This window comes from Oncorhynchus mykiss, chromosome 30 (assembly GCF_013265735.2).
Source record: "Oncorhynchus mykiss isolate Arlee chromosome 30, USDA_OmykA_1.1, whole genome shotgun sequence".
Lineage (NCBI taxonomy): Eukaryota > Metazoa > Chordata > Actinopteri > Salmoniformes > Salmonidae > Oncorhynchus > Oncorhynchus mykiss.
The window spans coordinates 2,832,501-2,845,382 of NC_050570.1; the positions used below are offsets into that span (position 1 = coordinate 2,832,501).

General features: G+C 39.8%; 1 protein-coding gene and 1 long non-coding RNA gene across 5 annotated transcripts in view; both read left to right on the plus strand.

The window, feature by feature from the left end:
- The window catches only part of LOC118945783, a 5,136-nt gene extending 488 nt beyond the window's left edge, over positions 1–4,648 (plus strand). Inside the window, exons 1-3 of one of the 3 annotated variants that reach the window (XR_005040886.1) lie at positions 1–2,476; positions 2,741–3,748; positions 3,815–4,648. The exon at positions 1–2,476 is cut by the window's left edge and continues 488 nt beyond it. This is a non-coding gene — a long non-coding RNA (uncharacterized LOC118945783). The remainder of the gene's footprint in view (positions 2,477–2,740; positions 3,749–3,814) is intronic. The other 2 variants (XR_005040887.1, XR_005040888.1) reach the window with 2 other exon arrangements.
- smad6b (SMAD family member 6b) overlaps positions 1–12,882 on the plus strand; it is a 48,810-nt gene that overhangs the window by 20,608 nt on the left and 15,320 nt on the right. The window lies entirely within an intron of this gene.

Below are 12,882 nucleotides of genomic sequence, written 5' to 3' on the forward strand. Positions count from 1 at the left end.
TGGATAACAGGCCTATCGGGGAGCTGGATAACAGGCCTATCGGGGAGCTGGATAACAGGTAGTGGATAAAACACAGGCCTATCGGGGAGCTGGATAACAGTTAGTGGATAAAACACAGGCCTATCGGGGAGCTGGATAACAGGCCTATCGGGGAGCTGGATAACAGGCCTATCGGGGAGCTGGATAACAGGTAGTGGATAAAACACAGGCCTATCGGGGAGCTGGATAACAGTTAGTGGATAAAACACAGGCCTATCGGGGAGCTGGATAACAGTTAGTGGATAAAACACAGGCCTATCGGGGAGCTGGATAACAGGCCTATCAGGGAGCTGGATAACAGGCCTATCAGGGAGCTGGATAACAGGTAGTGGATAAAACACAGGCCAATCAGGGAGCTGGATAACAGTTAGTGGATAAAACACAGGCCAATCGGGGAACTGGATAACAGTTAGTGGATAAAACACAGGCCTATCGGGGAGCTGGATAACAGTTAGTGGATAAAACACAGGCCAATCGGGGAGCTGGATAACAGGTAGTGGATAAAACACAGGCCTATCAGGGAGCTGGATAACAGTTACTGGATAAAACACAGGCCAATCGGGGAGCAGGATAACAGTTAGTGGATAAAACACAGGCCTATCAGGGAGCTGGATAACAGTTAGTGGATAAAACACAGGCCAATCGGGGAGCTGGATAACAGTTAGTGGATAAAACACAGGCCTATCAGGGAGCTGGATAACAGTTAGTGGATAAAACACAGGCCAATCGGGGAGCTGGATAACAGTTAGTGGATAAAACACAGGCCTATCGGGGAGCTGGATAACAGTTAGTGGATAAAACACAGGCCTATCGGGGAGCTGGATAACAGTTAGTGGATAAAACACAGGCCAATCGGGGAGCTGGATAACAGGTAGTGGATAAAACACAGGCCTATCAGGGAGCTGGATAACAGTTAGTGGATAAAACACAGGCCAATCGGGGAGCTGGATAACAGGTAGTGGATAAAACACAGGCCAATCGGGGAGCTGGATAACAGGCCTATCAGGGAGCTGGATAACAGTTAGTGGATAAAACACAGGCCTATCGGGGAGCTGGATAACAGGCCTATCGGGGAGCAGGATAACATTTAGTGGATAAAACACAGGCCTATCGGGGAGCAGTATAACAGTTAGTGGATAAAACACAGGCCTATCAGGGAGCAGTATAACAGGCCTATCGGGGAGCAGTATAACAGTTAGTGGATAAAACACAGGCCTATCAGGGAGCTGGATAACAGTTAGTGGATAAAACACAGGCCTATCAGGGAGCAGTATAACAGTTAGTGGATAAAACACAGGCCTATCGGGGAGCTGGATAACAGGCCTATCAGGGAGCTGGATAACAGTTAGTGGATAAAACACAGGCCTATCGGGGAGCTGGATAACAGGCCTATCGGGGAGCAGGATAACATTTAGTGGATAAAACACAGGCCTATCGGGGAGCAGTATAACAGTTAGTGGATAAAACACAGGCCTATCAGGGAGCAGTATAACAGGCCTATCGGGGAGCAGTATAACAGTTAGTGGATAAAACACAGGCCTATCAGGGAGCTGGATAACAGTTAGTGGATAAAACACAGGCCTATCAGGGAGCAGTATAACAGTTAGTGGATAAAACACAGGCCTATCGGGGAGCTGGATAACAGGCCTATCAGGGAGCTGGATAACAGTTAGTGGATAAAACACAGGCCAATCAGGGAGCTGGATAACAGTTAGTGGATAAAACACAGGCCTATCAGGGAGCAGTATAACAGTTAGTGGATAAAACACAGGCCTATCAGGGAGCAGGATAACAGTTAGTGGATAAAACACAGGCCTATCGGGGAGCAGTATATCAGGCCTATCGGGGAGCAGGATAACAGTTAGTGGATAAAACACAGGCCTATCGGGGAGCTGGATAACAGGCCTATCAGGGAGCTGGATAACAGTTAGTGGATAAAACACAGGCCAATCAGGGAGCTGGATAACAGTTAGTGGATAAAACACAGGCCTATCAGGGAGCAGTATAACAGTTAGTGGATAAAACACAGGCCTATCAGGGAGCAGGATAACAGTTAGTGGATAAAACACAGGCCTATCAGGGAGCAGTATAACAGTTAGTGGATAAAACACAGGCCTATCAGGGAGCAGTATAACAGGCCTATCGGGGAGCAGTATAACAGTTAGTGGATAAAACACAGGCCTATCAGGGAGCAGTATAACAGTTAGTGGATAAAACACAGGCCTATCAGGGAGCAGGATAACAGTTAGTGGATAAAACACAGGCCTATCAGGGAGCAGTATAACAGTTAGTGGATAAAACACAGGCCTATCGGGGAGCTGGATAACAGTTAGTGGATAAAACACAGGCCTATCAGGGAGCTGGATAACAGGCCTATCAGGGAGCTGGATAACAGTTAGTGGATAAAACACAGGCCTATCAGGGAGCAGTATAACAGGTAGTGGATAAAACACAGGCCTATCAGGGAGCAGTATAACAGGCCTATCGGGGAGCAGGATAACAGTTAGTGGATAAAACACAGGCCTATCAGGGAGCAGTATAACAGGCCTATCGGGGAGCAGGATAACAGTTAGTGGATAAAACACAGGCCTATCAGGGAGCAGTATAACAGGCCTATCGGGGAGCAGGATAACAGTTAGTGGATAAAACACAGGCCTATCAGGGAGCAGTATAACAGGCCTATCAGGGAGCAGTATAACAGTTAGTGGATAAAACACAGGCCTATCAGGGAGCAGTATAACAGTTAGTGGATAAAACACAGGCCTATCAGGGAGCAGTATAACAGTTAGTGGATAAAACACAGGCCTATCAGGGAGCAGGATAACAGTTAGTGGATAAAACACAGGCCTATCAGGGAGCAGTATAACAGTTAGTGGATAAAACACAGGCCTATCAGGGAGCAGTATAACAGGCCTATCGGGGAGCAGTATAACAGTTAGTGGATAAAACACAGGCCTATCAGGGAGCAGTATAACAGTTAGTGGATAAAACACAGGCCTATCAGGGAGCAGGATAACAGTTAGTGGATAAAACACAGGCCTATCAGGGAGCAGTATAACAGTTAGTGGATAAAACACAGGCCTATCGGGGAGCTGGATAACAGTTAGTGGATAAAACACAGGCCTATCAGGGAGCTGGATAACAGGCCTATCAGGGAGCTGGATAACAGTTAGTGGATAAAACACAGGCCTATCAGGGAGCAGTATAACAGGTAGTGGATAAAACACAGGCCTATCAGGGAGCAGTATAACAGGCCTATCGGGGAGCAGGATAACAGTTAGTGGATAAAACACAGGCCTATCAGGGAGCAGTATAACAGGCCTATCGGGGAGCAGGATAACAGTTAGTGGATAAAACACAGGCCTATCAGGGAGCAGTATAACAGGCCTATCGGGGAGCAGGATAACAGTCAGTGGATAAAACACAGGCCTATCAGGGAGCAGTATAACAAGCCTATCGGGGAGCAGGATAACAGTTAGTGGATAAAACACAGGCCTATCAGGGAGCAGTATAACAGGCCTATCGGGGAGCAGTATAACAGTTAGTGGATAAAACACAGGCCTATCGGGGAGCTGGATAACAGTTAGTGGATAAAACACAGGCCTATCAGGGAGCAGTATAACAGTTAGTGGATAAAACACAGGCCTATCAGGGAGCAGTATAACAGTTAGTGGATAAAACACAGGCCTATCAGGGAGCAGTATAACAGGTAGTGGATAAAACACAGGCCTATCAGGGAGCTGGATAACAGGCCTATCAGGGAGCAGTATAACAGTTAGTGGATAAAACACAGGCCTATCAGGGAGCAGTATAACAGGCCTATCGGGGAGCAGGATAACAGTTAGTGGATAAAACACAGGCCTATCAGGGAGCAGTATAACAGTTAGTGGATAAAACACAGGCCTATCAGGGAGCAGTATAACAGTTAGTGGATAAAACACAGGCCTATCAGGGAGCAGTATAGCAGTTAGTGGATAAAACACAGGCCTATCAGGGAGCAGTATAACAGTTAGTGGATAAAACACAGGCCTATCAGGGAGCAGTATAACAGTTAGTGGATAAAACACAGGCCAATCGGGGAGCTGGACAACAGTTAGTGGATAAAACACAGGCCTATCAGGGAGCTGGATAACAGGCCTATCAGGAAGCAGGATAACAGGTAGTGGACATTCTCTCTCTTTATATTGGATCTTTGTCCAGCTACTGTGGATGTGCTGTAAAACCCTCTATAGTCCTTGTTGTTTAATATTATATGGCCACGGGGAGAAATGATGGCGCCTGTAAGTTTGACACTATTTCAAACAAGTTGTTGTTTCGTTTTGTTTAGAATTTGATTACACTTATTCCCTCTCTTTTTAGTTTGTCAATAATAATTGTATTCTTGTTTATTGACAATGTTTGGCATGTCCATAATGCAATTTACAGCAGGCCATGCCCCTATATCAGTAGGAATGCTATGTAGGCCATGCCCCTATATCAGTGGGAATGCTATGTAGGCCATGCCTCTACATCAGTGGGAATGCTGTGTAGGCCATGCCTCTACATCAGTGGGAATGCTATGTAGGCCATGCCCCTATATCAGTGGGAATGCTATGTAGGCCATGCCCCTATATCAGTAGGAATGCTATGTAGGCCATGCCCCTATATCAGTAGGAATGCTATGTAGGCCATGCCCCTATATCAGTGGGAATGCTATGTAGGCCATGCCTCTACATCAGTGGGAATGCTATGTAGGCCATGCCCTTATATCAGTAGGAATGCTATGTAGGCCATGCCCCTATATCAGTGGGAATGCTATGTAGGCCATGCCTCTACATCAGTGGGAATGCTATGTAGGCCTAGCCCCTATATCAGTGGGAATGCTATGTAGGCCATGCCTCTATATCAGTGGGAATGCTATGTAGTCCTAGCCCCTATATCAGTAGGAATGCTATGTAGGCCATGCCTCTATATCAGTGGGAATGTTGTGTAGTCCATGCCCCTATATCAGTAGGAATGCTGTGTAGGCCATGCCCCTATATCAGTGGGAATGCTGTGTAGGCCATGCCTCTATATCAGTGGGAATGCTATGTAGGCCATGCCTCTATATCAGTGGGAATGCTATGTGGCCATGCCTCTATATCAGTGGGAATGCTGTGTAGGCCATGCCCCTATATCAGTGGGAATGCTATGTAGGCCATGCCCCTATATCAGTGGGAATGCTATGTAGGCCATGCCTCTATATCAGTGGGAATGCTGTGTAGGCCATGCCTCTATATCAGTGGGAATGCTATGTAGGCCATGCCTCTATATCAGTGGGAATGCTATGTAGGCCTAGACCCTATATAAGTGCGAATGCTATGTAGGCCATGCCTCTATATCAGTGGGAATGCTATGTAGGCCTAGACCCTATATCAGTGGGAATGCTATGTAGGCCATGCCCCTATATCAGTGGGAATGCTATGTAGGCCATGTCTCTATATCAGTGGGAATGCTATGTAGGCCATGCCTCTATATCAGTGGGAATGCTATGTAGGCCTAGACCCTATATCAGTGGGAATGCTATGTAGGCCATGCCCCTATATCAGTGGGAATGCTATGTAGGCCATGCCTCTATATCAGTGGGAATGCTATGTAGGCCATGCCTCTATATCAGTGGGAATGCTGTGTAGGCCATGCCTCTATATCAGTGGGAATGCTGTGTAGGCCATGCCTCTATATCAGTGGGAATGCTGTGTAGGCCATGCCCCTATATCAGTGGGAATGCTATGTAGGCCATGCCTCTATATCAGTGGGAATGCTGTGTAGGCCATGCCTCTATATCAGTGGGAATGCTGTGTAGGCCATGCCTCTATATCAGTGGGAATGCTGTGTAGGCCATGCCTCTATATCAGTGGGAATGCTATGTAGGCCATGCCTCTATATCAGTGGGAATGCTGTGTAGGCCATGCCTCTATATCAGTGGGAATGCTATGTAGGCCATGCCTCTATATCAGTGGGAATGCTGTGTAGACCATGCCTCTATATCAGTGGGAATGCTGTGTAGGCCATGCCCCCATATCAGTGGGAATGCTGTGTAGTCCTAGCCCCTATATCAGTGGGAATGCTATGTAGTCCTAGACCCTTTATCAGTGGGAATGCTATATAGGCCATGCCTCTATATCAGTGGGAATGCTATGTAGTCCTAGCCCCTATATCAGTGGGAATGCTGTGTAGTCCTAGCCCCTATATCAGTGGGAATGCTGTGTAGTCCTAGCCCCTATATCAGTGGGAATGCTGTGTAGTCCTAGCCCCTATATCAGTGGGAATGCTGTGTAGTCCTAGCCCCTATATCAGTGGGAATGCTATGTAGTCCTAGCCCCTATATCAGTGGGAATGCTGTGTAGTCCTAGCCCCTATATCAGTGGGAATGCTGTGTAGGCCATGCCCCTATATCAGTGGGAATGCTGCGTAGTCCTAGCCCCTATATCAGTGGGAATGCTATGTAGTCCTAGACCCTATATCAGTGGGAATGCTATGTAAGTTATATTTCCATATTGAATCTTTACGATTACGTGAACAATGTGGACTGCAAACAGGTTCAAGTTAACATATTTAGCAAATATAGGATAGGTCTATATTTAGTTAAATAGAGCCCTCTCTCTCCCTCCCTCCCTCCCTTGCTCTACCTCTAAATCTCTCTCTCTCTCTCTCTCTCTCTCTCTCTCTCTCTCTCTCTCTCTCTCACCCTCCCTTGCTCTACCTCTGAATCTCTCTCTCTCTCTCACTTTATCTGCCTCTCTCTCTCTCTCTCCCCCTCTCTCTCACCCTCCCTTGCTCTACCTCTCAATCTCTCTCGCTTTCTATCTGCCTTTCTCCTCTCTCTCTTTCCACAATACAGTATGCCTCTGTCGTGGTCTTTACAATCATTAAATTGAAGACTTAGTTTTTATCTAAGATTCTCTGTAATTATTGTTACGCGATTAAACTGATTAATCATGTAACTGCAATTAACTAGGAAGTCGGGACACCAAGGAAAATAGTCAGATTACAAAGTTATCATTTCCTAAAATAATTTTTCAGATATTTTCATATCTGATCAATTAGTCTTCTGATTAATGAATTATTTACTTTACCACACGTTAGTCTCATTCCAAACATCGTAAATTGTTGGTTATCTACACAAACCCAGTCTTCACTATGAGTCATCCATACATCAATTGTCTTAAATCATTTATTTATTACTAACTAAGTAATTCACAGAAGTGCATAAACACACAAAGTAAATATGGTTACAACAGAAGGGGAATGTGTCCTAGTGGGCTAAACCGGCATCGCAGCTTGGTGGACAAAAGGGGGAGTCAGCTGAGAGGTCACTACAGAGTTGATCATTATAACAATTGAAATGCTAATCCTTTGCACATGAACGCTCACCTCTGCTGTTCCCCGTTTTCCCTCTGCTGTTCCCCGTTCTACCTCTGCTGTTCCCAGTTCTACCTCTGCTGTTCCCCGTTTTCCCTCTGCTGTTCCTAGTTCTCCCTCTGCTGTTCCCCGTTCTCCCTCTGATGTTCCCCATTCTACCTCTAATGTTCCCCATTCTACCTCTGATGTTCCCAGTTCTACCTCTGCTGTTCCCAGTTCTACCTCTGATGTTCCCCATTCTACCTTTGATGTGCCCAGTTCTCCCTCTGCTGTTCCCCGTTCTACCTCTGATGTTCCCCATTCTACCTCTGCTGTTCCCCGTTTTCCCTCTGCTGTTCCCCGTTCTACCTCTGCTGTTCCCAGTTCTACCTCTGCTGTTCCCCGTTCTACCTCTGATGTTCCCAGTTCTACCTCTGCTGTTCCCCGTTTTCCCTCTGCTGTTCCTAGTTCTCCCTCTGCTGTTCCCCGTTCTCCCTCTGATGTTCCCCATTCTACCTCTGATGTTCCCCATTCTACCTCTGATGTTCCCAGTTCTACCTCTGCTGTTCCCAGTTCTACCTCTGATGTTCCCCATTCTACCTTTGATGTTCCCAGTTCTCCCTCTGCTGTTCCCCGTTCTACCGCTGATGTTCCCCATTCTACCTCTGCTGTTCCCCGTTCTCCCTCTGCTGTTCCCAGTTCTACCTCTGCTGTTCCCCGTTCTACCTCTGATGTTCCCCATTCTACCTCTGCTGTTCCCAGTTCTACCTCTGCTGTTCCCTGTTCTACCTCTGATGTTCCCCATTCTACCTCTGCTGTTCCCCGTTCTACCTCTGATGTTCCCCATTCTACCTCTGCTGTTCCCTGTTCTCCCTCTGCTGTTCCCCGTTTTCCCTCTGCTGTTCCCAGTCCTATCTCTGCTGTTCCCCGTTCTACCTCTGATGTTCCCCATTCTACCTCTGCTGTTCCCTGTTCTCCCTCTGCTGTTCCCCGTTTTCCCTCTGCTGTTCCCTGTTCTCCCTCTGCTGTTCCCCGTTTTCCCTCTGCTGTTCCCAGTTCTATCTCTGCTGTTCCCAGTTCTACCTCTGCTGTTCCCAGTTCTACCTCTGCTGTTCCCCGTTCTACCTCTGCTGTTCCCTGTTCTCCCTCTGCTGTTCCCTGTTCTCCTTCTGCTGTTCCCTGTTCTCCCTCTGCTGTTCCCAGTTCTCCCTCTGCTGTTCCCCGCTCTCCCTCTGCTGTTCACTGTTCCCCCTCTGATGTTCCCCATTCTCCCTCTGCTGTTCCCCGTTCCACCTCTGCTGTTCCCTGTTCTCCCTCTGCTGTTCCCCGTTCTCCCTCTGCTGTTCACTGTTCTCCCTCTGCTGTTCCCCGTTCTCCCTCTGCTGTTCCCCGTTCTCCCTCTGCTGTTCCCCGTTCTCCCTCTGCTGTTCACTGTTCTACCTCTGCTGTTCCCCGTCTCCCTCTGCTGTTCCCCGTTCTCCCTCTGCTGTTCCCTGTTCTCCCTCTGCTGTTCCCTGTTCTCCCTCTGCTGTTCCCCGTTCTCCCTCTGCTGTTCCCCGTTCTCCCTCTGCTGTTCCCCGTTCTCCCTCTGCTGTTCACCGTTCTCCCTCTGCTGTTCCCCGTTCTCCCTCTGCTGTTCCCCGTTCTCCCTCTGCTGTTCACTGTTCTCCTTCTGCTGTTCCCTGTTCTCCCTCTGCTGTTCCCCGTTCTCCCTCTGCTCTGCACCACCTTGCAGGATTTTTGCTAGAGAGGGTGAGGTGGTGTGTCATTAAGCTGTGAGAGCAGAAGAGAGAGGATGGAGAAACAGAGCGCAGTGAAAGGAACTTTAAATCCCCGGTGCCAAGAGGGGCTCTGAAGCAAAATAATGACATCACTCTGCGTGAGAATGAATGTGTGTTGATGGCATGAAGGCCTAGGGGTCACCGGCTGCAGACACGTTGTCAGGGAGCTGACCGCTCTGCCGTCTACTAAGCTTAGATGTCAATACAATACCTCCTGTATGTATTTATAGAAAGACGACTGCTGAAGACAGTTTATACACGTTAAACTTCCTCCTTCCTTTTTACCTGACCTGTGGTTGTTGTAATATAATGTAATGGTCCTAATACGGTATGGTATATGTAATATCTAGTATGGTATATATAATATCTAATATGGTATGGTATATGTAATATCTAATATGATATATGTAATATCTAATATGGTATGGTATATATAATATCTAATATGGTATATGTAATATCTAATATGGTATGGTATATATAATATCTAATATGGTATATATAATATCTAATATGGTATATATAATATCTAATATGGTATATATAATATCTAATATGGTATGGTATATATAATATCTAATATGGTATGGTATATATAATATCTAATATGGTATGTTATATATAATATCTAATATGGTATGGTATATGTAATATCTAATATGGTATATATAATATCTAATATGGTATGTTATATGTAATATCTAATATGGTATATATAATATCTAATATGGTATGGTATATATAATATCTAATATGGTATGGTATATATAATATCTAATATGGTATATGTAATATCTAATATGGTATATATAATATCTAATATGGTATATATAATATCTAATATGGTATATGTAATATCTAATATGGTATATATAATATATAATATGGTATGGTATATGTAATATGGTATATGTAATATCTAATATGGTATATATAATATCTAATATGGTATATATAATATCTAATATGGTATGGTATATATAATATCTAATATGGTATATCTAATATCTAATATGGTATGGTATATGTAATATGGTATATGTAATATCTAATATGGTATATATAATATCTAATATGGTATGGTATATATAATATCTAATATGGTATGGTATATATAATATCTAATATGGTATATGTAATATCTAATATGGTATATGTAATATGGTATATGTAATATCTAATATGGTATGGTATATATAATATCTAATATGGTATATATAATATCTAATATGGTATGGTATATGTAATATCTAATATGGTATATATAATATCTAATATGGTATGTTATATGTAATATCTAATATGGTATATATAATATCTAATATGGTATATATAATATCTAATATGGTATATATAATATCTAATATGGTATATATAATATCTAATATGGTATGTTATATGTAATATCTAATATGGTATATGTAATATCTAGTATGGTATATGTAATATCTAATATGGTATATATAATATCTAATATGGTATATATAATATCTAATATGGTATATGTAATATCTAATATGGTATGGTATATGTAATATCTAATATGGTATATATAATATCTAATATGGTATATATAATATCTAATATGGTATGGTATATGTAATATCTAATATGGTATGGTATATGTAATATCTAATATGGTATATATAATATCTAATATGGTATATATAATATCTAATATGGTATATGTAATATCTAATATGGTATGGTATATGTAATATCTAATATGGTATATATAGTATCTAATATGGTATATATAATATCTAATATGGTATATGTAATATCTAATATGGTATGGTATATGGAATATCTAATATGGTATATATAATATCTAATATGGTATATGTAATATCTAATATGGTATGGTATATGTAATATCTAATATGGTATATATAATATCTAATATGGTATATATAATATCTAATATGGTATATGTAATATCTAATATGGTATATGTAATATCTAATATGGTATGGTATATGTAATATCTAATATGGTATATATAATATCTAATATGGTATATGTAATATCTAATATGGTATATGTAATATCTAATATGGTATGGTATATGTAATATCTAATATGGTATATATAATATCTAATATGGTATATATAATATCTAATATGGTATGTTATATGTAATATCTAATATGGTATATATAATATCTAATATGGTATATGTAATATCTAATATGGTATATATAATATCTAATATGGTATGTTATATGTAATATCTAATATGGTATATATAATATCTAATATGGTATATATAATATCTAATATGGTATATATAATATCTAATATGGAATGGTATATATAATATCTAATATGGTATGTTATATGTAATATCTAATATGGTATGGTATATGTAATATCTAATATGGTATATATAATATCTAATATGGTATATATAATATCTAATATGGTATATATAATATCTAATATGGAATGGTATATGTAATATCTAATATGGTATATATAATATCTAATATGGTATGGTATATATAATATCTAATATGGTATGTTATATGTAATATCTAATATGGTATATATAATATCTAATATGGTATATGTAATATCTAATATGGTATATATAATATCTAATATGGTATGGTATATATAATATCTAATATGGTATGTTATATGTAATATCTAATATGGTATGTTATATGTAATATCTAATATGGTATATGTAATATCTAATATGGTATGTTATATGTAATATCTAATATGGTATATATAATATCTAATATGGTATATGTAATATCTAATATGGTATATATAATATCTAATATGGTATATATAATATCTAATATGGTATGTTATATGTAATATCTAATATGGTATATATAATATCTAATATGGTATGTTATATATAATATCTAATATGGTATATATAATATCTAATATGGTATGTTATATGTAATATCTAATATGGTATATATAATATCTAATATGGTATATATAATATCTAATATGGTATGGTATATCTAATATCTAATATGGTATATCTAATATCTAATATGGTATATATAATATCTAATATGGTATATATAATATCTAATATGGTATATATACTATCTAATATGGTATGTTATATGTAATATCTAATATGGTATATATAATATCTAATATGGTATGGTATATATAATATCTAATATGGTATATATAATATCTAATATGGTATATATAATATCTAATATGGTATGTTATATGTAATATCTAATATGGTATATATAATATCTAATATGGTATATATAATATCTAATATGGTATATCTAATATCTAATATGGTATGGTATATATAATATCTAATATGGTATGTTATATGAAATATCTAATATGGTATATATAATATCTAATATGGTATATATAATATCTAATATGGTATATATAATATCTAATATGGTATGTTATATGTAATATCTAATATGGTATATATAATATCTAATATGGTATATATAATATCTAATATGGTATGTTATATGTAATATCTAATATGGTATATATAATATCTAATATGGTATATATAATATCTAATATGGTATGTTATATGTAATATCTAATATGGTATATATAATATCTAATATGGTATGGTATATGTAATATCTAATATGGTATATATAATATCTAATATGGAATGTTATATGTAATATCTAATATGGTATGGTATATGTAATATCTAATATGGTATATATAATAT